Source organism: Bombina bombina, chromosome 2, assembly GCF_027579735.1.
Source record: "Bombina bombina isolate aBomBom1 chromosome 2, aBomBom1.pri, whole genome shotgun sequence".
Classification (NCBI taxonomy): domain Eukaryota; kingdom Metazoa; phylum Chordata; class Amphibia; order Anura; family Bombinatoridae; genus Bombina; species Bombina bombina.
In genome coordinates, this window is record NC_069500.1 from 864,268,259 (window position 1) to 864,293,928 (window position 25,670).

Here is a 25,670-nt window from a genome sequence, read left to right on the forward strand (position 1 = left end):
AAAGTATATACGGATAAGGTTTACCTGCCTCTCTGTCTGTCTGCCTGCCTGTCTGTCTGTCTTTATTAAAGATAATTATCTTCATTTCAAATTCATGTATTTTTTAAGAAATGCAAGATACAGTTGTCTTTACTAAAGATAATTATCTTCATTTCAAATTTATGTGTTTTTTAGAAATGCAAGATACAGTTGTTTCAATGAATATCGCCACTTTCAGGAGATATTACGCATGCATAGTTGCTTTGAAAAATCAAAGAAAAAAGCCTACCGCACCCGGTGTTCCAAGGCTGGTCCCCCATCCAGGTACTGACCGAGCCTGACCCTGCTTAACTTCCGAGATCAGACGGGATCGGGTGCATTCAGAGTAGTATGGCGGTAGGTATTTGCTGCTTGCACCGAGCGCGAATTAAGCTTGCTCCTGCCTTCATTCACAGCTTTGTAAACAATGGAAGAGATAAAATGGGGTTACAATTTTGACCGCAAATTACTAAATAAAAAATGCAAGTACAGGCCCAGAATAACTCGCTGACCCATGACAAAAAGTATATACGGATAAGGTTTACCTGCGTCTCTGTCTGTCTGCCTGCCTGCCTGTCTGTCTTTATTAAAGATAATTATCTTCATTTCAAATTCATGTATTTTTTAAGAAATGCAAGATACAGTTGTCTTTACTAAAGATAATTATCTTCATTTCAAATTTATGTGTTTTTTAGAAATGCAAGATACAGTTGTTTCAATGAATATCGCCACTTTCAGGAGATATTACGCATGCATAGTTGCTTTGAAAAATCAAAGAAAAAAGCCTACCGCACCCGGTGTTCCAAGGCGGTCCCCCATCCAGGTACTGACCGAGCCTGACCCTGCTTAACTTCCGAGATCAGACGGGATCGGGTGCATTCAGAGTAGTATGGCGGTAGGTATTTGCTGCTTGCACCGAGCGCGAATTAAGCTTGCTCCTGCCTTCATTCACAGCTTTGTAAACAATGGAAGAGATAAAATGGGGTTACAATTTTGACCGCAAATTACTAAATAAAAAATGCCAGTACAGGCCCAGAATAACTCGCTGACCCATGACAAAAAGTATATACGGATAAGGTTTACCTGCCTCTCTGTCTGTCTGCCTGCCTGCCTGTCTGTCTTTATTAAAGATAATTATCTTCATTTCAAATTCATGTATTTTTTAAGAAATGCAAGATACAGTTGTCTTTACTAAAGATAATTATCTTCATTTCAAATTTATGTGTTTTTTTAGAAATGCAAGATACAGTTGTTTCAATGAATATCGCCACTTTCAGGAGATATTACGCATGCATAGTTGCTTTGAAAAATCAAAGAAAAAAGCCTACCGCACCCGGTGTTCCAAGGTGGTCCCCCATCCAGGTACTGACCAAGCCTGACCCTGCTTAACTTCCGAGATCAGACGGGATCGGGTGCATTCAGAGTAGTATGGCGGTAGGTATTTGCTGCTTGCACCCAGCGCGGATTAAGCTTGCTCATGCCTTCATTTTACAGCTTTGTAAACAATGGAAGAGATAAAATGGGGTTACAATTTTGACCGCAAATTACTAAATAAAAAATGCCAGTACAGGCCCAGAATAACTCGCTGACCCATGACAAAAAGTATATACGGATAAGGTTTACCTGCCTCTCTGTCTGTCTGCCTGTCTGTCTTTATTAAAGATAATTATCTTCATTTCAAATTCATGTATTTTTTAAGAAATGCAAGATACAGTTGTCTTTACTAAAGATAATTATCTTCATTTCAAATTTATGTGTTTTTTAGAAATGCAAGATACAGTTGTTTCAATGAATATCGCCACTTTCAGGAGATATTACGCATGCATAGTTGCTTTGAAAAATCAAAGAAAAAAGCCTACCGCACCCGGTGTTCCAAGGCGGTCCCCCATCCAGGTACTGACCGAGCCTGACCCTGCTTAACTTCCGAGATCAGACGGGATCGGGTGCATTCAGAGTAGTATGGCGGTAGGTATTTGCTGCTTGCACCGAGCGCGAATTAAGCTTGCTCATGCCTTCATTCACAGCTTTGTAAACAATGGAAGAGATAAAATGGGGTTACAATTTTGACCGCAAATTACTAAATAAAAAATGCCAGTACAGGCCCAGAATAACTCGCTGACCCATGACAAAAAGTATATACGGATAAGGTTTACCTGCCTCTCTGTCTGTCTGCCTGCCTGGCTGTCTGTCTTTATTAAAGATAATTATCTTCATTTCAAATTCATGTGTTTTATAGGAAATGCAAGAAACAGTTGTCTTTACTAAAGATAATTATCTTCATTTCAAATTTATGTGTTTTTTAGAAATGCAAGATACAGTTGTTTCAATGAATATCGCCACTTTCAGGAGATATTACGCATGCATAGTTGCTTTGAAAAATCAAAGAAAAAAGCCTACCGCACCCGGTGTTCCAAGGCGGTCCCCCATCCAGGTACTGACCGAGCCTGACCCTGCTTAACTTCCGAGATCAGACGGGATCGGGTGCATTCAGAGTAGTATGGCGGTAGGTATTTGCTGCTTGCACCCAGCGCGGATTAAGCTTGCTCATGCCTTCATTCACAGCTTTGTAAACAATGGAAGAGATAAAATGGGGTTACAATTTTGACCGCAAATTACTAAATAAAAAATGCCAGTACAGGCCCAGAATAACTCGCTGACCCATGACAAAAAGTATATACGGATAAGGTTTACCTGCCTCTCTGTCTGTCTGCCTGCCTGCCTGTCTGTCTTTATTAAAGATAATTATCTTCATTTCAAATTCATGTGTTTTATAGGAAATGCAAGATACAGTTGTGTTTACTAAAGATAATTATCTTCATTTCAAATTTATGTGTTTTTTAGAAATGCAAGATACAGTTGTTTCAATGAATATCGCCACTTTCAGGAGATATTACGCATGCATAGTTGCTTTGAAAAATCAAAGAAAAAAGCCTACCGCACCCGGTGTTCCAAGGTGGTCCCCCATCCAGGTACTGACCAAGCCTGACCCTGCTTAACTTCCGAGATCAGACGGGATCGGGTGCATTCAGAGTAGTAAGGCGGTAGGTATTTGCTGCTTGCACCCAGCGCGGATTAAGCTTGCTCATGCCTTCATTTTACAGCTTTGTAAACAATGGAAGAGATAAAATGGGGTTACAATTTTGACCGCAAATTACTAAATAAAAAATGCCAGTACAGGCCCAGAATAACTCGCTGACCCATGACAAAAAGTATATACGGATAAGGTTTACCTGCGTCTCTGTCTGTCTGCCTGCCTGCCTGTCTGTCTTTATTAAAGATAATTATCTTCATTTCAAATTCATGTATTTTTTAAGAAATGCAAGATACAGTTGTCTTTACTAAAGATAATTATCTTCATTTCAAATTTATGTGTTTTTTAGAAATGCAAGATACAGTTGTTTCAATGAATATCGCCACTTTCAGGAGATATTACGCATGCATAGTTGCTTTGAAAAATCAAAGAAAAAAGCCTACCGCACCCGGTGTTCCAAGGCGGTCCCCCATCCAGGTACTGACCGAGCCTGACCCTGCTTAACTTCCGAGATCAGACGGGATCGGGTGCATTCAGAGTAGTATGGCGGTAGGTATTTGCTGCTTGCACCGAGCGCGAATTAAGCTTGCTCCTGCCTTCATTCACAGCTTTGTAAACAATGGAAGAGATAAAATGGGGTTACAATTTTGACCGCAAATTACTAAATAAAAAATGCCAGTACAGGCCCAGAATAACTCGCTGACCCATGACAAAAAGTATATACGGATAAGGTTTACCTGCCTCTCTGTCTGTCTGCCTGCCTGCCTGCCTGCCTGTCTGTCTTTATTAAAGATAATTATCTTCATTTCAAATTCATGTATTTTTTAAGAAATGCAAGATACAGTTGTCTTTACTAAAGATAATTATCTTCATTTCAAATTTATGTGTTTTTTAGAAATGCAAGATACAGTTGTTTCAATGAATATCGCCACTTTCAGGAGATATTACGCATGCATAGTTGCTTTGAAAAATCAAAGAAAAAAGCCTACCGCACCCGGTGTTCCAAGGCGGTCCCCCATCCAGGTACTGACCGAGCCTGACCCTGCTTAACTTCCGAGATCAGACGGGATCGGGTGCATTCAGAGTAGTATTGGCGGTAGGTATTTGCTGCTTGCACCGAGCGCGAATTAAGCTTGCTCCTGCCTTCATTCACAGCTTTGTAAACAATGGAAGAGATAAAATGGGGTTACAATTTTGACCGCAAATTACTAAATAAAAAATGCCAGTACAGGCCCAGAATAACTCGCTGACCCATGACAAAAAGTATATACGGATAAGGTTTACCTACCTCTCTGTCTGTCTGCCTGCCTGTCTGTCTTTATTAAAGATAATTATCTTCATTTCAAATTCATGTATTTTTTAAGAAATGCAAGATACAGTTGTCTTTACTAAAGATAATTATCTTCATTTCAAATTTATGTGTTTTTTAGAAATGCAAGATACAGTTGTTTCAATGAATATCGCCACTTTCAGGAGATATTACGCATGCATAGTTGCTTTGAAAAATCAAAGAAAAAAGCCTACCGCACCCGGTGTTCCAAGGCGGTCCCCCATCCAGGTACTGACCGAGCCAGACCCTGCTTAACTTCCGAGATCAGACGGGATCGAGTGCATTCAGAGTAGTATGGCGGTAGGTATTTGCTGCTTGCACCGAGCGCGAATTAAGCTTGCTCATGCCTTCATTCACAGCTTTGTAAACAATGGAAGAGATAAAATGGGGTTACAAATTTGACCGCAAATTACTAAATAAAAAATGCCAGTACAGGCCCAGAATAACTCGCTGACCCATGACAAAAAGTATATACGGATAAGGTTTACCTGCCTCTCTGTCTGCCTGCCTGCCTGCCTGTCTGTCTTTATTAAAGATAATTATCTTCATTTCAACTTCATGTATTTTTTAAGAAATGCAAGATACAGTTGTCTTTACTAAAGATAATTATCTTCATTTCAAATTTATGTGTTTTTTAGAAATGCAAGATACAGTTGTTTCAATGAATATCGCCACTTTCAGGAGATATTATGCATGCATAGTTGCTTTGAAAAATCAAAGAAAAAAGCCTACCGCACCCGGTGTTCCAAGGTGGTCCCCCATCCAGGTACTGACCAAGCCTGACCCTGCTTAACTTCCGAGATCAGACGGGATCGGGTGCATTCAGAGTAGTATGGCGGTAGGTATTTGCTGCTTGCACCTAGCGCGGATTAATCTTGCTCATGACTTCATTTTACAGCTTTGTAAACAATGGAAGAGATAAAATGGGGTTACAATTTTGACCGAAAATTACTAAATAAAAAATGCCAGTACAGGCCCAGAATAACTCGCTGACCCATGACAAAAAGTATATACGGATAAGGTTTACCTGCCTCTCTGTCTGTTTTTATTAAAGATAATTATCTTCATTTCAAATTCATGTGTTTTATAGGAAATGGAAGATACAGTTGTGTTTACTAAAGATAATTATCTTCATTTCAAATTTATGTATTTTTTAGAAATGCAAGATACAGTTGTTTCAAAGAATATCGCCACTTTCAGGAGATATTACGCATGCATAGTTGCTTTGAAAAATCAAAGAAAAAAGCTTACTGCACCCAGTGTTCCAAGGTGGTCCCCCATCCAGGTACTGAACAAGCCTGACCCTGCTTAACTTCCAAGATCAGACGGGATCGGGTGCATTCAGAGTAGTATGGCGGTAGGTATTTGCTGCTTGCATCCAGCGCGGATTAAGCTTGCTCATGCCTTCATTTTACAGCTTTGTAAACAATGCATTCAGAGTAGTATGGCGGTAGGTATTTGCTGCTTGCACCGAGCGCGAATTAAGCTTGCTCATGCCTTCATTCACAGCTTTGTAAACAATGGAAGAGATAAAATGGGGTTACAATTTTGACCGCAAATTACTAAATAAAAAATGCCAGTACAGGCCCAGAATAACTCGCTGACGCATGACAAAAAGTATATATGGATAAGGTTTACCTGCCTCTCTGTCTGTCTGCCTGGCTGCCTGTCTGTCTTTATTAAAGATAATTATCTTCATTTCAAATTCATGTGTTTTATAGGAAATGCAAGATACAGTTGTGTTTACTAAAGATTATTATCTTCATTTCAAATTTATGTATTTTTTAGAAATGCAAGATACAGTTGTTTCAAAGAATATCGCCACTTTCAGGAGATATTATGCATGCATAGTTGCTTTGAAAAATCAAAGAAAGAAGCCTACCGCACCCGGTGTTCCAAGGTGGTCCCCCATCCAGGTACTGACCAAGCCTGACCCTACTTAACTTCCGAGATCAGACGGGATCGGGTGCATTCAGAGTAGTAAGGCGGTAGGTATTTGCTGCTTGCACCCAGCGCGGATTAAGCTTGCTCATGCCTTCATTTTACAGCTTTGTAAACAATGGAAGAGATAAAATGGGGTTACAATTTTGACCGCAAATTAATAAATAAAAAATGCCAGTACAGGCCCAGAATAACTCGCTGACCCATGACAAAAAGTATATACGGATAAGGTTTACCTGCCTCTCTGTCTGTCTGCCTGCCTGTCTGTCATTATTAAAGATAATTATCTTCATTTCAAATTCATGTATTTTTTAAGAAATGCAAGATACAGTTGTCTTTACTAAAGATAATTATCTTCATTTCAAATGTATGTGTTTTTTAGAAATGCAAGATACAGTTGTTTCAATGAATATCGCCACTTTCAGGAGATATTACGCATGCATAGTTGCTTTGAAAAATCAAAGAAAAAAGCCTACCGCACCCGGTGTTCCAAGGCGGTCCCCCATCCAGGTACTGACCGAGCCTGACCCTGCTTAACTTCCGAGATCAGACGGGATCGGGTGCATTCAGAGTAGTACGGCGGTAGGTATTTGCTGCTTGCAGCGAGCGCGAATTAAGCTTGCTCATGCCTTCATTCACAGCTTTGTAAACAATGGAAGAGATAAAATGGGGTTACAAATTTGACCGCAAATTACTAAATAAAAAATGCCAGTACAGGCCCAGAATAACTCGCTGACCCATGACAAAAAGTATATACGGATAAGGTTTACCTGCCTCTCTGTCTGTCTGCCTGCCTGTCTGTCTTTATTAAAGATAATTATCTTCATTTCAAATTCATGTATTTTTTAAGAAATGCAAGATACAGTTGTCTTTACTAAAGATAATTATCTTCATTTCAAATTTATGTGTTTTTTAGAAATGCAAGATACAGTTGTTTCAATGAATATCGCCACTTTCAGGAGATATTACGCATGCCTAGTTGCTTTGAAAAATCAAAGAAAAAAGCCTACCGCACCCGGTGTTCCAAGGCGGTCCCCCATCCAGGTACTGACCGAGCCTGACCCTGCTTAACTTCTGAGATCAGACGGGATCGGGTGCATTCAGAGTAGTATGGCGGTAGGTATTTGCTGCTTGCACCGAGCGCGAATTAAGCTTGCTCATGCCTTCATTCACAGCTTTGTAAACAATGGAAGAGATAAAATGGGGTTACAATTTTGACCGCAAATTACTAAATAAAAAATGCCAGTACAGGCCCAGAATAACTCGCTGACCCATGACAAAAAGTATATACGGATAAGGTTTACCTGCCTCTCTGTCTGTCTGCCTGCCTGTCTGTCTGTCTTTATAAAAGATAATTATCTTCATTTCAAATTCATGTATTTTTTAAGAAATGCAAGATACAGTTGTCTTTACTAAAGATAATTATCTTCATTTCAAATTTATGTGTTTTTTAGAAATGCAAGATACAGTTGTTTCAATGAATATCGCCACTTTCAGGAGATATTACGCATGCATAGTTGCTTTGAAAAATCAAAGAAAAAAGCCTACCGAACCCGGTGTTCCAAGGCGGTCCCCCATCCAGGTACTGACCGAGCCTGACCCTGCTTAACTTCCAAGATCAGACGGGATCGGGTGCATTCAGAGTAGTATGGCGGTAGGTATTTGCTGCTTGCACCGAGCGCGAATTAAGCTTGCTCATGCCTTCATTCACAGCTTTGTAAACAATGGAAGAGATAAAATGGGGTTACAATTTTGACCGCAAATTACTAAATAAAAAATGCCAGTACAGGCCCAGAATAACTCGCTGACCCATGACAAAAAGTATATACGGATAAGGTTTACCTGCCTCTCTGTCTGTCTGCCTGCCTGTCTGTCTTTATTAAAGATAATTATCTTCATTTCAAATTCATGTATTTTTTAAGAAATGCAAGATACAGTTGTCTTTACTAAAGATAATTATCTTCATTTCAAATTTATGTGTTTTTTAGAAATGCAAGATACAGTTGTTTCAATGAATATCGCCACTTTCAGGAGATATTACGCATGCATAGTTGCTTTGAAAAATCAAAGAAAAAAGCCTACCGCACCCGGTGTTCCAAGGCGGTCCCCCATCCAGGTACTGACCGAGCCTGACCCTGCTTAACTTCCGAGATCAGACGGGATCGGGTGCATTCAGAGTAGTATGGCGGTAGGTATTTGCTGCTTGCACCGAGCGAGAATTAAGCTTGCTCATGCCTTCATTCACAGCTTTGTAAACAATGGAAGAGATAAAATGGGGTTACAATTTTGACCGCAAATTACTAAATAAAAAATGCCAGTACAGGCCCAGAATAACTCGCTGACCCATGACAAAAAGTATATACGGATAAGGTTTACTTGCCTCTCTGTCTGTCTGCCTGCCTGCCTGTCTTTATTAAAGATAATTATCTTCATTTCAAATTCATGTATTTTTTAAGAAATGCAAGATACAGTTGTCTTTACTAAAGATAATTATCTTCATTTCAAATTTATGTGTTTTCTAGAAATGCAAGATACAGTTGTTTCAATGAATATTGCCACTTTCAGGAGATATTATGCATGCATAGTTGCTTTGAAAAATCAAAGAAAAAAGCCTACCGCACCCGGTGTTCCAAGGTGGTCCGCCATCCAGGTACTGACCAAGCCTGACCCATCTTAACTTCCGAGATCAGACGGGATCGGGTGCATTCAGAGTAGTATGGCGGTAGGTATTTGCTGCTTGCACCCAGCGCGGATTAAGCTTGCTCATGCCTTCATTTTACAGCTTTGTAAACAATGGAAGAGATAAAATGGGGTTACAATTTTGACCGCAAATTACTAAATAAAAAATGCCAGTACAGGCCCAGAATAACTCGCTGACCCATGACAAAAAGTATATACGGATAAGGTTTACCTGCCTCTCTGTCTGTCTGCCTGCCTGGCTGTCTGTCTTTATTAAAGATAATTATCTTCATTTCACATTCATGTGTTTTTTAGGAAATGCAAGATACAGTTGTCTTTACTAAAGATAATTATCTTCATTTCAAATTCATGTGTTTTTTAGGAAATGCAAGATACAGTTGTTTCAATGAATATCGCCACTTTCAGGAGATATGACGCATGCATAGTTGCTTTGAAAAATCAAAGAAAAAAGCCTACCGCACCCGGTGTTCCAAGGCGGTCCCCCATCCAGGTACTGACCGAGCCTGACCCTGCTTAACTTCCGAGATCAGACGGGATCGGGTGCATTCAGAGTAGTATGGCGGTAGGTATTTGCTCTTTGCACCCAGCGCGAATTAAGCTTGCTCATGCCTTCATTCACAGCTTTGTAAACAATGGAAGAGATAAAATGGGGTTACAATTTTGGCCGCAAATTACTAAATAAAAAATGCCAGTACAGGCCCAGAATAACTCGCTGACCCATGACAAAAAGTATATACGGATAAGGTTTACCTGCCTCTCTGTCTGTCTGCCTGCCTGGCTGTCTGTCTTTATTAAAGATAATTATCTTCATTTCAAATTCATGTGTTTTTTAGGAAATGCAAGTGTCAGGGTTCTGAGACTGTCTCTTTAAAAACTAGCTCACCACCTCCTTGTCAGGATTGGTTGTTCCTCCTATATCACAGCTGAACACACAGTAGTCAGTGCTTGGTATTGTGGATACAGATCCTGAATTCATTTGGATACAAGCCTTGGATTACAATTTTGTGATTTTCCAGCTAACTATTTATTTGTCTTTATTTAGGGACAAATCACTACATCTAAGCTCAGAACCTGAACCTCAACTTTACTCCGGACTAGGTTTTATTAAGGATTCCTTTACACTCAGTTGGGTAACTATTGCATTTACTACGTATCTCCACTTACCTACCACAGTTGCTATGCTTTGTTTCACACTGACGCAGCACTAGCAACATTCACGGCACTCTCACGGAACCTCTGACGTTACTGACTACTCCTTCCGCATTCAGACACGCCGCCTTAGTCTGTGTACACACGCTGAAGAGACAAGACTCTGAGGTACAATCTCCTGACACTTTGGCCTCAAGGTATGAGCTAGCTAGCACATATTAAATAAACAGATTTATCCTGAGCAAAGGATTGTTTACTGGAGTAGGCATTTTCAGTATTACGCTTCTGAGTTTGATTAACAGACTAACCGCTCTTTGCCAGAGAATTGATCACGCAGAGTGTGAGACTTTGTAGCCCTTATATTTATTGCTTCAAGGAGTGATACTTTCTCTCAGACACATTATAATTCTGTGTTACCATCTGATACAGATTATTGTTCCTATCTGATTAACTCATTTAATACCTTGAATCTACTTCCCTGTAGTTGATTCATTACATTCAGTGAAACAAACCATATATACTATAGTTAATAATCTGCAGTTGTGTTCCACATTTACCTGTACGGTTCTTATAGCAAGATACAGTTGTCTTTACTAAAGATAATTATCTTCATTTCAAATTCATGTGTTTTTTAGCAAATGCAAGATACAGTTGTTTCAATGAATATCGCCACTTTCAGGAGATATTATGCATGCATAGTTGCTTTGAAAAATCAAAGAAAAAAGCCTACCGCACCTGGTGTTCCAAGGCGATCCCCCATCCAGGTACTGACCGGGCCTGACCCTGCTTAACTTCCAAGATCAGACGAGATCGGGTGCATTCAGAGTAGTGTGGCGGTAGGTATTTGCTGCTTGCACCCAGCGCGAATTAAGCTTGCTCATGCCTTCATTCACAGCTTTGTAAACAATGGAAGAGATAAAATGGGGTTACAATTTTGACCGCAAATTAATAAATAAAAAATGCCAGTACAGGCCCAGAATAAATCGCTGACCCATGACAAAAAGTAAATATGGATAAGGTTTACCTGCCTCTCTGTCTGTCTGCCTGTCTGTACAAAAGATAATTATCTTTATTTCAAATTGATGTGTTTTTTAGGAATTGCAAGATACAGTTGTTTCAATGAATATCGCCACTTTCAGGAGATATTATGCAAGCATAGTTGCTGTAAAAAAATCAAAGAAAAAAGCCTACTGCACCCGGTGTTCCGAGGCGGTCCCCCATCCAGGTACTGACTGTGCCTGACCCTGCTTAACTTCCAAGATCAGACGGGATCGGGTGCATTCAGAGTAGTGTGGCGGTAGGTATTTGCTGCTTGCACCCAGCGCAAATAAACCACACAAGTCACATTAACCCTCTACCTTTAACTTTTCTTTCTTCCCTATGGGCTTCTCTAAAGGCCTACCTGAGAGGTCATCTCATCAAACTCTCCTCTGAAGAGAAAAAAAGAAGGGGCCAAACCCTTGCTCAGATATACTGAGACCTGTGGCAATTAGAGCAGACAAACAAAAGAGATCCCTCCCCTATGATCACTTTTTTTATAGGTCAAATTAGAAAAACTATCAGACATTGTAAGGAAATCCGTGTCCACAACATAATTCTATTATAAAAGTAATAGAGCAGATCGGCTGCTAGCAGCAAAATTGCACCACCGGACTCAACAGCATCGGACTAAGTCTGGCCCAGTCTACTCTCCGGGAGACATAGGTAAGGAATTCACAAAATATTACTAATCCCTATATAACTTAGATAATACCATGGCGCAGGACTGTGCACCCTCAGATCACATTCAGCAGTTTTTGGCTTCTTCGAAACTCCCTACCATTGATGCTGGGAAAGCCTGGAAGTTAAACAATAGTATCAATAGGGAAGAGGTTACAAAAGCAATATAAGTCCTTGAAAACCCACAAAGCCCCAGGTCCAGACTGCTTTACAGCCCTGTTCTACAAATCCCTGGCTGGCGACCTCTCTCTTCCTCTCTTGAGATTCTTCAACCATGTGTTCTCTTCTGGCTCTCCCAGGAATTAATTTTTAGAGGCTTTCCTTCTCACTTTACAGAAGGATAATAAAGATCATTCTCAATGTGAAAACTACCGTCAAATTACTCTGATAAATATTGACATCAAACTTTATGCGAAAATCCTAGCTAACAGAATGGGAACACTTCTTCCCTCTATAATTAACTTTGACCACGTATGCTTTGTTGCGGGTAGACAAGGTTCACGTTGCATCAAATATTATTACTGAAGTTGCTATGGAGATTCCTTTGCTCACCCTGTCGATGGATGCCGAGAAGGGTGAGATGGGAGTACATTTTTCACACGGAGGCATTTGGTTTACCCCATCATTTACGTATCGCTATACGTGCTTTATACCATGCTTACATGGCATGAATCAGAGGAGTTGGCTTCTGCTCTCCACATTTCCATATATAAAAAATGGCACAAGACAGGGATGCTGTTTCCCCTCTCCTTTTCACGCTAGCGATAGAACTCCTTGCAGCTGCTATACGAAAGTCTCTTGAAATTCATGGCCTCATGCTTCATGACACCCACCAAAAGATTGCCTTGTTCACCGATGATTTAACGTTATTACAGATCCGGATACCTTTCTTCCACCCCTTTTTATCTCTGCTAGAAACCTTTAGTAAATTGTCCTACTATAAACTGAATATCAATAAGCCTGAGGCTTTATCCACAAAATCTTCCTTTGGAAGATCTTGAACCTCTACAACAGATTTACCACTTTAAATGGAATACCAAAGGCCTTCAACAATTTGGGGTGTTCCTCTCCCATTACTACAAAACTATGCTAGATACAAATTACTATGCCCTTTTGTTTTGCATGCAAGCTGACATCTCTAAACATTATGATGAGATTTCTTGCTTTGGCCGCATACCAGCGCTTAAGATGATGCAACTTACTAAAATCACCAATCTCTTCCATTGTTTGCCACTACAACTTCCTTTCTTTCTCCTAAGCAAATTCCAGTCTATCATAAATTCATATGTATGGCGTAATAAAAAACCCAGGATTGCAGCTAGAATCCTATTCCATGCACGTGAGTTAGAAGGCTTGTGACTCAACACTATCTCCCTTTACTATGAGGCAGTCATGATATCTCATGTGTCGGCCTGGGACTCTAACATATCCTCAACTTGGTAGAAATTTGAAAAGGCATTTCATCCAGCAGGAGCAAAATTAGAAGATCTTCGGTGGCTACCTCCCCATCGCTTTGCACCTCTACCCATTCACAACAAAATAGTGAAACATTTCAGAAAAGCGTGGGTTAAACTTAGGCACAACCCCCAAATTACTCCTCATCCTTCTCCATTCCATTTTATCAGAGGTCTCTCTTTTGGTTTAGTTGACTCAGGCCTGAGGTCTGAAGGGGTCTCTTTGGGGTTGGAAATCAAAGATTATTACAGGGATTCCTCCCTTCTGTCTCACGCTGATTCTCTCCAAAACCTTGAGCTTCCTCCCTGACTGCACTTTGATCTCCTTAGATTGAAGTCATCTCTTAGGCCTCCTACGAGATGGGAATCCAGGTGGTCCTCCGACTGCAAACTAAGCTCACTGCTTTCTACCCACTACTGGGTAAATTCTCAAAAATTCATTTTTTTTTTTTTAAAAAATGCATTTAAGGCCAGGGAGGAAGATTGCAGTTTAGAGTTTACTTGTAAACTTTGGTCCGATGCTACTGTCCACACCAAGTCTGGTCAGCCTTACACAGTGTGACCTTGTATGAGCTATATGTCAAGCTGTTTTCCGGATGGTATCTAGTCCCCTCCACTCATAAATGCTGCTGGCGACAATGCCGCAACGTCAGAGATTTTCAACACATCTGGTGGACCTGCCCTGTAACTAAGCCTCTATGGGGCCAAGTCAATAAACTGTGTGTTAAACTTGACTTAATCACTTTCCTAAGTCAAGAAACAGTCCTCCTGCACCTGAAACTAGGCATAGTCCCTAAACCCCAACAATGTCTTCTTATTGTTATTTTTAACATCAGTAAAGCTTGCATTAGCAAGAAACTAGATACAAGCAGCTCCCCTTTGGCAAGGTGTAATTCAGTTGATTGACCATTTTCGGAGAATTGAAGAATTCGTATATCACTCCACCTAGCAGATTGACCTGCTCCATCTGGGCACTATGGAATACACTTTCCTAATAGAGATAAACAATATTTGCTCTCACTTATCCCCAACAACATTCACTTCATCCTAATAGCCCATAATGTTGCCCCCCCCCCCTTTTTTTCCAGACTAACTCCTTATTACACCACCCTCACTTCTGTTTCTCTCTTTCCTTTCATTCCTAAGTCTCCCCTTCGTCTATTAGGTTTATAACTTTATAACATCTCAGATACATAGACTAATCTCAACTTTTGTAGAATTTTATCGTAGTGAACGATACAACACTAGATACTTATGTTTCATATATTGTATGCTATTGTCAGACCCAATTGGTCTTGTTTATGTATCTCTATTTTTTTAAATAAAAAAATAATAAAAAGAAAATGCATTGTGTTGAAATGTAACAATAAATATATTTAATTTTTTTCTCTTTAAAGTTCAGTTGCTAATTTCTATAGATAAGCACCATGCTAATTTCCATTTCTGCTTATTTTACATAATATAACTATAGATCCACAACAGACTATAGAGTTTAAAAAAAATATCACACTGTAACGTTTACAACTTTGTTTATTAAAATTGTAATAAAATATGCATTTGTTTAAAAAAAAACACTAGATTATTGCTTCTTTAACAGTTCATTATTATCAAAAGAAACTGCTTTGCAACACTTTTTAAACTGGCATTAAAGGGATACTCAAGTCAAAATTAAACTTTCATTATGCAATTTTAAACAACATTCCAATTTACTTCCATTAACAAAATGTGCACAGTCTTTTTATATTTAAACTTTTTGAGTCACCAGCTCCTACTGAGCATGTGCAAGAATTCACAGAATAAGCGTGTATGTATTTGCGATTGGCTTATGGCTGTCACATGGTACAGGGGGAGTGGAAATAAACATAACTTTTAAAATTGTCAGAAAAAAATCTACTACTATTTTGAAGTTCAGACAATGAGGCCTATTTATCAAGCCGTCAACCGCAAATACGCTGGAATTCCGCAGCGTAATTGTGGAGAGCCTGATTCCCCTTATTTATCAAAGCCTACAGACCGGCAAAAGTTGAAATTTGTGACGTAACATATGATCCGCCGGTCTCAGTCCAACACAGATCGATGCTTATGTCATTACAGATGTTCCGAATACAAATTTGGCACTGACTACTTTACACCAATCAGCCAATAGAATGCAAGCTCAATCCTATTGGCTGATTGGATCAGCCAATAAGATGAAAGCTCAATCAGATTGGCTGATTGCAACAGGCAATAGGATTTTTTCAACCTTAATTCTGATTGGCTGATAGAAATCTATCAGCCAATCGGAATCTAAGGGACGCCATCTTGGATGATGTCATTTAAAGGGAAACTTCATTCGGAAGAAGACGTCGATTGAAGAGGATGCTCTGCGCTGGATGTCTTGAAGATGGAGCCGCTCCACGCTGGATGAAGATAGAAGATGCCATCTGGATGAAGACTCTGCCGGATTCGATGAAGACTTCTGCCCGCTTGGATGAGGACTTCTGCCGGCTTCGTTGAGGATGGATGTCCGGTCTTCAAAACTCTAAGTGGATCTTCGGGGGTTAGTGTTAGATTTTTTTAAGGGTTTATTGGGTGGGTTTTAAGGGCAATGCCCATCCAAATGCCCTTTTAAGGGCAATGGGGAGCTTAGGTTTTTTAGATTAGGTTTTTATTTGGGGGTTTGGTTGTGTGGGTGGTGGGTTTTACTGTTGGGGGGTTGTTTGTATTTTTTTTTTACAGGTAAAAGAGCTGATTTCTTTGGGGCAATGCCCCGCAAAAGGCCCTTTTAAGGGCCATTTGTAGTTTATTGTAGGCTAGGGTTTTTTTATTTTGGGGGGGCTTTTTTATTTTCATATTATTAGGTGTAATTAGTTTAAATATTTGATAATTTATTTTTTATTTTGTGTAACTTAGTTGTTAGTTTTTTGTAACTTAGTAATTCTTTATTGTAGATTTAAATAACTTGAGTAGGGTTAGGTTTTTAAATATGTAATTTAGTTAATTTAATTTGTAGTTTAATGTAATTTTAGTATAACAGTTAGGGTAGATTAATGAATAGTTTAATATAGTTTAATGTAATTTAGTATAACAGTTAGGGTAAGTTAATTAATAGTTTAATATAGTTTAATTTAATTTTAGTATAACAGTTAGGGTAGGGCAATTAATAGTTTAATATAGTTTAATTTAATTCTAAAGGTAAGTTTAAATTTATTATAAGATAGGGATGAGGTAATTTTAATATAAAGTTAGCGGGTTGTTAGGTTTAGGGGTTAATAGGTTAATTTATTTTATGGCGATTTATTTAGTTGTGGCGGGGTCCGGGAGCGGAGGGATAGGGGTTCATACCTTTATTAGAGTTGTGGTGGGCTCCGGGAGCGGAGGGATAGGGGTTAATACATTTAGTTTGTTGCTGCAGTGTCGGGGAGCGGCGGAACAGGGCTTAATAAGTTTATTAGAGTTGCGGTGGGCTCCGGGAGCAGCGGGATAGGGGTTAATAACTTTATTTAGTTGGAGCGGGCGTGGGATAGGGGTTAATAACTTTATTTAGTTACGGAATGGTCCGGGAGCAGTGGGATAGGGGTTAAACATTTTAGTATAGTGGCGGTGTTTAGTGACAGGATATAAATAAAGCTGGGAAAAAGCCGAATAGCTGCGAGATCGATGACTGTTTAGTTAACAACAGTCTGCTGCTCATCGCCCCGTACTTGGTGCACGGCTTTTTGACAGCTTTTTTGTTAAATATGGAGATCGTATTCAGGTCTGCGGCCGCGATGTCAGGTGAGCGTATTGGTGCCGTTGAATGCAAGAAAGCTGACGGCTTGATAAGTAGGCCTCCCAGTGCTATTGCATTGTCTTGTTATCTTTCATTTGTTGATTATGCAAATCTACTGTGTTGACTGGTCCTTTAAATAAACTAGATAATTAGAGCAGCCAGTCTTAGCATCAGTCTAGGTATATTTTTTTACACAAGCATCCCAAACATGACAGGTGTTAGGCTTTTCAAAAATATTGTGCCAATTGGCATATACCTCCAATACATGTCAAATTCCTAATGGATAGTAGTATGTTTATTCAAGATCATATTTATTTTCAATCTGAATGACCTTTTTGCCAACAAGTACACTACTACTATGGCCCCTTCCTATGCCAATATTTATATGGCTGTATTTGAAGATGATTGCATATGGATAAATAATCCGTACTCCAATAATATAGTTATGTATCGGAGGTATATCAAAGATATCATCATAATATGGAAAGGGTAAGCTAAGGCAGCAGAGGATTTTTTTAAATTTATAAATATGAATATCCTCAATTTGTTCTTCACATGTCAAATTGAAGAGAGTAATATACACTTTTTTAGTCCTCACAGTTTTTTGTAATCCAGACACCAAATTAGTCGCTGTTTTAGAAAATCAACAGAAACGGTTTTCTCAATGCCAACAGTGGACATATCTCCAGTTGGAAGTCAAATATCCCTTTTGGGCAGTTTTAACTCATACGAAGGAACTGTACCTTGGATAAGGATTTCAACAAGTTCATTCAGAAAGGGTATCATTCAGAATTAATTGAGAAAGCAAGGGTAAGAGTTTTTCTTGTCTAGGGAAATTCTTTTAAAACCTAAAAATACAAATAAGAGTAAAAAAAAAAAGAGGATATCAAATGTATTACAACTTTCAGTACAGGAGACAACTAATCAAATCTGTCCTCTCCAAACATTGTAAAGTCTTAAAACTCAATCCCATTTTGGGGAACAGTGTGGGTGTTAAACCAGATGTAATCTTTAGGAAAAATTTAAAATCTAAAAAACATATTGGCTCCATCAAAATTGAGATCAATCGCTGCTAATAAACCTGGAATTAAAAAAGTTGAGACTTTGTCACAGTGGCTTAGCCTGAATAATGGTCTTTACAAATGTGGTCGCTTAAACTGCTGTATGTGTCAAAAAATAAAAACAGGTGATTCGGTACACAATTAAGATAAATCTCTGCAATTTAAAACTAAGTGCATAGCCGCCTGTAACACAACATATGCAGTTTATGTGCTCACATGTAGCTGTGATAAAAATCGATGTGGGCAGTACAAAAAGAAAGGTAAAAAAGGAAATTTATGCTTACCTGATAAATTCATTTCCTCTACGATACGACGAGTCCACGGATTTCATCCTTACTTGTGGGATATTATCCTCCTACCAACAGGAAGTGGCAAAGAGCACCATAGCAGAGCTGTATATATAGCTCCTCCCTTCCCCTCCACCCCCAGTCATCCAAAGGTTTTAGGAAGAGAAAGGAAAAGCTAAAAGGTGCAGAGGTGACTGAAGTTGTAAAAAATAAATAAAATATAATGTGTCTTAAAATGACAGGGAGGGCCGTGGACTCGTCGTATAGTAGAAGAAATTAATTTATCAGGTAAGCATAAATTTCCTTTTCTTCTACAAGATATGACGAGTCCACGGATTTCATCCTTACTTGTGGGATACAATACCAAAGCTACAGGACACGGCTGAAAGGGAGGGACAAGACAGAGACCTAAACAGAAGGCACCACTGCTTGAAGAACTTTTCTCCCAAAAACAGCCTCAGAAGAAGCAAAAGTATCAAATTTGTAAAAAGTATGAAGGGACGACCAAGTCGCAGCCTTACAGATCTGTTCAACAGATGCATCGTTTTTAAAGGCCCATGTGGAAGCCACAGCCCTAGTAGAATGAGCCGTAATTCTTTCAGGAGGCTGCTGTCCAGCAGTCTCACATGCCAGGCGGATGATACTCCTCAGCCAAAAAGAAAGGTAGCCGTAGCTTTCTGACCCCTACGCTACCAGAATAAACAATGAATAATGAAGATGATTGATGGAAATCCTTAGTTGCCTGTAAGTAAAACTTCAAGGCACAAACCACGTCCAGGTTATGTAACAGACGCTCCTTCTTAGAAGAAGGATTAGGACAAAAGGAAGGAACAACAATTTCCTGATTAATATTCTTATTTGAAACAACCTTAGGAAGAAATTCAGGTTTGGTACGTAAAACCACCTTATCAGAATGAAAGATAAGATAAGGCGAATCACACTGTAATGCTGAAAGCTCAGAAATTCTTCAAGCAGAAGAAATAGCAACTAAACAGAACTTTCCAAGATAACAATTTAATATCTATGGAATGCATGGGTTCAAACGGAACCCCTTGAAGAACTCGAATAACTAAATTCAAACTCCAAGGAGGAGTAATTGGTCTAAATACAGGCTTAATTCTAGATAGAGCCTGAAAAAAAGACTGAATATCTGGCATATCTGCAAAATCGACAAAGCAGAAATTTGTCCCTTTAAGGAACTAGCTGATAACCCTTTCTCCAATCCTTCTTGGAGAAAAGACAGAATCCTGGGAATCCTAACCTTACTCCATCAGTAACCTTTGGATTCACACCAAAAGATATTTACTCCATATCTTATGATAGATTTTTCTAGTGACAGGCTTTCGAGCCTGTATCAAAGCATCGATGACCGAATCAGAGAATCCTCGCTTAGATAAAATCAAGCGTTCAATCTCCACGCAGTCAGCTGCAGAGAAATTAGATTTGGATGTTGGAAAGGACCTTGAATGAGAAGATCCTGTCTCAAAGGAAGTTTTTACGGTGGCAGAAAGGACATGTCCACTAGATCCGCATACCAAGTCCTGCGTGGCCACGCAGGCGCTATCAGAATTACTGAAGCTCTCTCCTGTTTGATTCGAGCAATCACGCGTGGAAGGAGAGGAAACGGTGGAAACACATAAGCTAGGCTGAACAACTAAGGCACTGCCAAGGCATCTATCAGTTCGGCCTGGGGATCCCTCGACCTGGATCCGTAACGTGGAAGCTTGGCATTCTGACGAGATGCCATCAGATCCAGTTCCAGTCTGCCCCATTTGCGAATCAATGAAGCAAACACCTCCGGATGGAGTTCGCACTCCCCCGGATGAAAAGTCTGACGACTTAGAAAATCCGCTTCCCAGTTTTCTACTCCTGGTATGTAGATTGCCGACAGATAACAAGAGTGGGCCTCCGCCCATCGGATTATCTTGGATACTTCTATCATCGCTAAGGAACTCCTTGTTCCCCCCTGATGATTGATATACGCCACAGTCCGGATGTTGTCCGACTGGAATCTGATGAATTTGGCCGAAGCCAACTGAGGCCATGCCTGAAGCGCACTGAATATTGCTCTCAGTTCCAGAATGTTGATTGGAAGTAGAGACTCCACCTGAGTCAAAACACCCTGAGCCTTCAGGGAATTCCAGACTGTACCCCAGCCCAGAAGGCTGGCGTCCGTTGTTACTATCACCCATGAGGTCCCCTGGGATAAATGATCCTGTGACAACCACCAAAGAAGAGAGTCTCTGGTCTCTCGATCCAGATTTATTTGAGTAGATAAATTTGCACAGTCCCCATTCCACTGTCTGAGCATGCACAGCTGCAGTGGTCTGAGATGAAAGCAAGCAAACGGAACAATATCCATTGCCGCTACCATTAATCCAATTACCTCCATACACTGAGCCACTGATGGCCGAGGAATGGACTGAAGTGCTCGGCAAGTATTTAGAATCTTTTGATTTTCTGACCTCCGTTAGAAATATTTTCATGTCTATCAAGTCTATCAGAGTTCCCAAGAAGGGGACCCTTGTCTGTGGAACTAGTGAACTTTTTTCTATGTTAACCTTACAACCGTGAGTTCTCAGGAAGGACAGGACTGTGTCCGTGTGAGATTTTGACAGATGATAAGTTGACGCCTGGATCAGAATGTCGTTCAGATAAGGCGCCACTGCTATGCCTCGCAGTCTGAGAACTGCCAGAAGAGACCCTAGAACCTTTGTGAAGATTCTGGGTGCTGTAGCCAAGCCGAAGGGAAGAGCCACAAACTGATAATGTTTGTCCAGGAAGGCAAACCTTAGAAACTGATGATGATCCTTGTGGATAGGAATATGAAGGTAAGCATCCTTCAAGTCCACGTTAGTCATATATTGACCCTAATGGATCATTGGTAAGATTGTTCGTATAGTCTCCATCTTGAACGATGGGACTCTGAGAAATTTGTTTAGACACTTGAGATCTAAAATAGGTCTGAAAGTTCCCTCTTTTTTGGGAACCACAAAAAGATTTGAGTAAAACCCCTGTCCCTGTTCCGGGTTTTGGAATGGGACAAATTACTCCCATGGTAGAGAGGTCTTTTACACAACGTAAGAAAGCCTCTCTTTTTATCTGGTCTACAGATAAGCATGAAAGATAAAATCTCCCTCTTGGGAGAAAATCTTTGAATTCCAGTTGATACCCGTGGGTCACAATTTCCAGCGCCCAGGGGTCCTGAACATCTCTTGCCCAAGCCTGAGCAAAGAAAGAGAGTCTGCCCCCTACTAGATCCAGTCCCGGATCGGGGGCCGCCCCTTCATGCTGTCTTTGTAGCAGCAGCGGGCTTCTTGGATTGTTTACCTTTATTCCAAGCCTGGTTGGGTCTCCAGACTGACTTAGATTGAGCAAAATTCCCTTCCTGCTTTGTGGAGGAAGAGGAAGCAGAGGGTCCTGCTTTAAAATTTCGAAAGGAACAAAAATTACCTTATCCTGAGGTAGGGCATGGCCTTTACCTCCAGTAATGTCAAAAATGATTTCCTTCAATTCAGGCCCGAAAAGGGTTTTACCTTTAAAGGGAATAGCTAAAAGCTTAGTTTTTGATGACACATCAGCAGACCAAGATTTGAGCCATAACGCTCTACGCGCTAGAATAGCAAATCCTGCATTTTTCGACGCTAATTTAGCAATTTGAAAAGCGGCATCAGTAATAAAAGAATTAGCTAGCTTGAGAGCCTTAATTCTATCCAAAATGTAATCTAATGGAGTCTCAACCTTCAGAAACTCTTCTAGAGCCTCAAACCAAAAAGCTGCTGCAGTAGTTACTGGAACAATGCAAGCCGTAGGTTGTAACAGGAAACCCTGATGAATAAATAATTTCTTTAGAAGACCCTCTAACTTTTTATCCATAGGGTCTTTGAAAGCACAACTGTCCTCAATGGGTATAGTTGTACGCTTAGCCAGGGTAGATATAGCTCCCTCCACGTTAGGGACCGTTTGCCACGAGTCCCGAATGGTGTCTGATATGGGAAACATTTTCTTAAAATTAGGAGGGGGGAGAAAACGGTATACCTGGTCTATCCCATTCTTTTTTTTTTTTTATAAATTAGATTTTTATTGGTTTTGTCAACAAATAGTCAGTTTAACAAAAGAAAAGAAATCACAAAAGTGTAATCTACACACACAGAATCATAAAGTTCACAGTGTTTGATCTGTTATCCACAACACTGACCACAAACTCTAGGCATCTGATGCCTGAAGTGTGGGCTTCTGAAAATTGAGCTGCCTGGCAATTGTAGACCTTAATAGAGTTCTTTATTGTCCATATTTGTTCTCTGTAAGTGTTGGTCTTATCATTGCCCAGGTATATCAGTTAAAGTGGAGCTATTACAGAGGATTACAATTACTGTGCTCTGAACCTACAATCATTTCTAAATTGAACCGTAAGAAAGTATAAAGAGAAAATAAAGGGGGAGAGGGGGGGGAAATAGGGAAAAGGGTGATATCCGACAGAGACATCCCTGAACTGTAGCTTGCAATAAGGTAGTGGAGCAATCGCAATCGACAGTGTATGAGGCAAAATATGTTCAGTAATGTGTTTATAGCCTCTCTATTCTAGTGGCGCATTTATCATGTGGGGGATCTTTTGTGTTTGCGTGTTAGTGATAGAATCCCAGTAGAATCTGACATCTGCATAAAATGCAGATTTACCTCTTTTAAAGTAGCCATATTCTTCACATGAAAGCATCTTGTCAGTATTTTGTAACCAGCTATCCTGTGAAGGTATTAAAGAGGACTTCCAGTGTAGGGTGATCAGCGTTTTGGCGCTATTGAGTCCTATTCGTATCAATGTCTTTCTAATTTTACAGTGGAGTGGGGGGGTTTCGTTTAGGAGGATCAATTTCGGGTTTAAAAGAAGGTCTGTCTCCGCCAGTTTCCCCAATATGGATGCTATTCCCTTCCAAAATGAGTGAAGTTTGGGGCATGACCACCACATATGTAATGTGGTGCCTCGCTCAGTGCAACCTCTCCAGCACGAGGGTGAGGAGGTAGGGTAAATGTTATTTAGCCTAACTGGTGTCAAGTACCAGCGCATAAGCACTTTGTAATTGAGTTCAATTACTTTAGGTGAGGTGGAGGAGATACGTGTGTTTTGATAAATTTGTAGCCATTGTTTAGCATCCATTTCTATGTCAAGTTCTTTATGCTATTTAGCTGCATATGGAGGGAGTGGAGAGGATTGTGCATTTTGGAGCATTCCTTTAGCAAGTGATAATGTACCTCTAGTAGTGCTCCCCAGTAGTTTGCTCAAAAAGTGTCGGTAATCTAATAAGGTCTTCTTTATTGGGAGTAGTCTGTATAAAGTGTCGTAATTGTGCATATTTTAGCCATGGGGCAAAGGAGCCGAATAAAATTGGTGAGAGTTCCTCCCTGGGTTTTAGTTTGCCTTGTGTAAGCAGGAGTGCCATGGGGACAGAGTCTAATAGTTCAGTAATTGGTGTGTCTTTTCTCCTGTTTTCGTATCCCCCCATCAGTTCTATGTTGGGAAAAATTGGGGTAAGAGGGGAAACAAGGGTGGACAGGGCCGGTGTGGTTTTAATTAAGTGATCCCATGTGCTAAATATGTGTCGGTAAAGTGTGGATGATTGGCAAGCAGGGGTGCGTCTGGCTTTAGGGAGCCAACATAGGGGGCCTGGGTTAGGGGATTTAAGTAGCTGGGAGTCAATCGCCACCCATGCTTTAGATTCTCTTCTACAGTGCCAATCCAGGATTCTCTGCAGTACTGATGCGTGATAATATAAGTTTAACTCTGGTAGGCCCAGTCCCCCATTTTGGAGGGATCTATACATTGTTCCTCGAGCTATCCTTGGGCGTGACCTTCCCCACACAAAAGTGTTTATGGCTTTTTGAAGTTGTTGTATGAATGTCTTAGGAAGTGTGATTGGCATCGCTTGTAATATGTATAAGATTTTGGGGAGTATTGTCATTTTGATTGATTGTATCCTGCCCCACCACGACAGGGGTTTTTCCTTCCAGGAGGATAGGGAGTGTTGTATAGAGTGTAGAAGGGGCCGGTAGTTTAGGGCAAACCATCTCGAGGAATTAGAGGATAGTATTATGCCTAAGTATTTTAAATGTGAATTTTGGATTTTAAATGGACATGATGGTATGAAAGCTGCGAAGGTACTGGGGGTCATTGAGATATTTAGGAGTTCGGACTTTGAATAATTGATATGGAAATGCGAGAATTTACTGAAATTATCAAATTCCAGGGTCAGGTTGGGCAGTGATATGTCAGGAAGAGTCATTGTGACCAACACGTCATCTGCAAACATAGCTAGCTTATGGGAGTCTGGACCAATGGGGATGCCGTGTATTTCTGGATTTTTCCTGATATGACAAGCTAAGATCTCCATCGTAAGGACAAAGAGAATGGGTGATAGTGGACAACCCTGTCTAGTCCCGTTATTTATGTTAAAACTGTGTGATAAGACCCCATTTGCGCGGACCTTTGCAGAGGGGCCATTATATAGATGGAAAATTCGTTTAATCATTAGTTCCCCAAACCCGAAGTGTTTTAGTGTACTATGCAGAAAAGGCCAGTTCAGCCTATCAAAAGCCTTCTCGGCATCAGTGGAGGCCAGGACGGCAGGGATCTGTTTTGTTTTAACGTATTCCATTAAATGGAGAACCCGAATCGTATTGTCTTTGGCCTCCGTGAGCGGCACGAAGCCGGCCTGGTCTACATGCACCAAAGTTGGAAGTATTTTACTGATCCGGTTTGCCAGTATCTTGGCGTATATTTTTATATCCCCATTTAATAGGGATATTGGGCGATAGTTACTTGGTTCTGTGGGAGGTTTACCTGGTTTAGGTATAACCGATATATGGGCTTCCAGGAGGTTAGGGGAAAGCAGTCCATCTTTATCGAGAGAATTGAAAAGATTCGTGAGGTGAGGGGCCAAAATGGATTGGAACTGTTTATAGTATGAGGCCGATAGGCCGTCTGGGCCGGGGCTTTTACGTAGTGGTGTACTATTTATGGCAGCAATGACCTCTTGGGGGGATATGGGGTCCTCCATTTGTTTCGAGATGTGGTCAGGTAGAGTTGGAATATTGGCCTTCTGTATGTAAGAATCTATTGCCCCGTGGTCCGAGGAGTATGGGGTTGCAGGGATATTGTAAAGGTTTTTGTAGTAATCTCTAAAGACCTCTGCGATTGTTGTACTGTCATGTGTGTATTCCCCTGGTGTGGCTGGCTG

General features: G+C 40.4%; 15 non-coding genes and 5 pseudogenes across 15 annotated transcripts; all 20 read right to left on the reverse strand.

The window, feature by feature from the left end:
- Positions 1–261: 261 nt before the first annotated feature.
- LOC128650774 (5S ribosomal RNA) lies at positions 262–381 on the reverse strand. Its single transcript, XR_008401031.1, has one exon. It is a non-coding gene; the product is annotated as a 5S ribosomal RNA (ribosomal RNA).
- A 419-nt stretch (positions 382–800) lies between these two features.
- Positions 801–919, reverse strand: LOC128650493 (5S ribosomal RNA). The gene has a single exon (XR_008400790.1). It is a non-coding gene; the product is annotated as a 5S ribosomal RNA (ribosomal RNA).
- Positions 920–1,339: 420 nt separating this feature from the next.
- Positions 1,340–1,458, reverse strand: LOC128650477 (5S ribosomal RNA). Its single transcript, XR_008400776.1, has one exon. It is a non-coding gene; the product is annotated as a 5S ribosomal RNA (ribosomal RNA).
- Positions 1,459–1,870: 412 nt separating this feature from the next.
- On the reverse strand, positions 1,871–1,989 carry LOC128650494 (5S ribosomal RNA). Its single transcript, XR_008400791.1, has one exon. It is a non-coding gene; the product is annotated as a 5S ribosomal RNA (ribosomal RNA).
- A 419-nt stretch (positions 1,990–2,408) lies between these two features.
- LOC128650500 (5S ribosomal RNA) lies at positions 2,409–2,527 on the reverse strand. Its single transcript, XR_008400797.1, has one exon. It is a non-coding gene; the product is annotated as a 5S ribosomal RNA (ribosomal RNA).
- Positions 2,528–2,946: 419 nt separating this feature from the next.
- On the reverse strand, positions 2,947–3,065 carry LOC128650722 (5S ribosomal RNA). Its single transcript, XR_008400982.1, has one exon. It is a non-coding gene; the product is annotated as a 5S ribosomal RNA (ribosomal RNA).
- A 420-nt stretch (positions 3,066–3,485) lies between these two features.
- Positions 3,486–3,604, reverse strand: LOC128650511 (5S ribosomal RNA). Its single transcript, XR_008400808.1, has one exon. It is a non-coding gene; the product is annotated as a 5S ribosomal RNA (ribosomal RNA).
- Positions 3,605–4,031: 427 nt separating this feature from the next.
- On the reverse strand, positions 4,032–4,151 carry LOC128650787 (5S ribosomal RNA). The gene has a single exon (XR_008401044.1). It is a non-coding gene; the product is annotated as a 5S ribosomal RNA (ribosomal RNA).
- A 415-nt stretch (positions 4,152–4,566) lies between these two features.
- Positions 4,567–4,685, reverse strand: LOC128650766 (5S ribosomal RNA). The gene has a single exon (XR_008401023.1). It is a non-coding gene; the product is annotated as a 5S ribosomal RNA (ribosomal RNA).
- Positions 4,686–5,104: 419 nt separating this feature from the next.
- LOC128650478 (5S ribosomal RNA) lies at positions 5,105–5,223 on the reverse strand. Its single transcript, XR_008400777.1, has one exon. It is a non-coding gene; the product is annotated as a 5S ribosomal RNA (ribosomal RNA).
- A 400-nt stretch (positions 5,224–5,623) lies between these two features.
- On the reverse strand, positions 5,624–5,742 carry LOC128650903 (uncharacterized; annotated as a pseudogene).
- A 512-nt stretch (positions 5,743–6,254) lies between these two features.
- On the reverse strand, positions 6,255–6,373 carry LOC128650751 (5S ribosomal RNA). The gene has a single exon (XR_008401009.1). It is a non-coding gene; the product is annotated as a 5S ribosomal RNA (ribosomal RNA).
- Positions 6,374–6,789: 416 nt separating this feature from the next.
- Positions 6,790–6,908, reverse strand: LOC128650731 (5S ribosomal RNA). The gene has a single exon (XR_008400991.1). It is a non-coding gene; the product is annotated as a 5S ribosomal RNA (ribosomal RNA).
- Positions 6,909–7,323: 415 nt separating this feature from the next.
- Positions 7,324–7,442, reverse strand: LOC128650747 (5S ribosomal RNA). The gene has a single exon (XR_008401005.1). It is a non-coding gene; the product is annotated as a 5S ribosomal RNA (ribosomal RNA).
- A 419-nt stretch (positions 7,443–7,861) lies between these two features.
- LOC128650800 (uncharacterized) lies at positions 7,862–7,980 on the reverse strand (annotated as a pseudogene).
- Positions 7,981–8,395: 415 nt separating this feature from the next.
- On the reverse strand, positions 8,396–8,514 carry LOC128650523 (5S ribosomal RNA). Its single transcript, XR_008400819.1, has one exon. It is a non-coding gene; the product is annotated as a 5S ribosomal RNA (ribosomal RNA).
- Positions 8,515–8,929: 415 nt separating this feature from the next.
- Positions 8,930–9,048, reverse strand: LOC128650844 (uncharacterized; annotated as a pseudogene).
- A 421-nt stretch (positions 9,049–9,469) lies between these two features.
- Positions 9,470–9,588, reverse strand: LOC128650535 (5S ribosomal RNA). The gene has a single exon (XR_008400830.1). It is a non-coding gene; the product is annotated as a 5S ribosomal RNA (ribosomal RNA).
- A 1,304-nt stretch (positions 9,589–10,892) lies between these two features.
- Positions 10,893–11,011, reverse strand: LOC128650797 (uncharacterized; annotated as a pseudogene).
- A 342-nt stretch (positions 11,012–11,353) lies between these two features.
- Positions 11,354–11,472, reverse strand: LOC128650958 (uncharacterized; annotated as a pseudogene).
- Between the last annotated feature and the right edge of the window lie 14,198 nt (positions 11,473–25,670).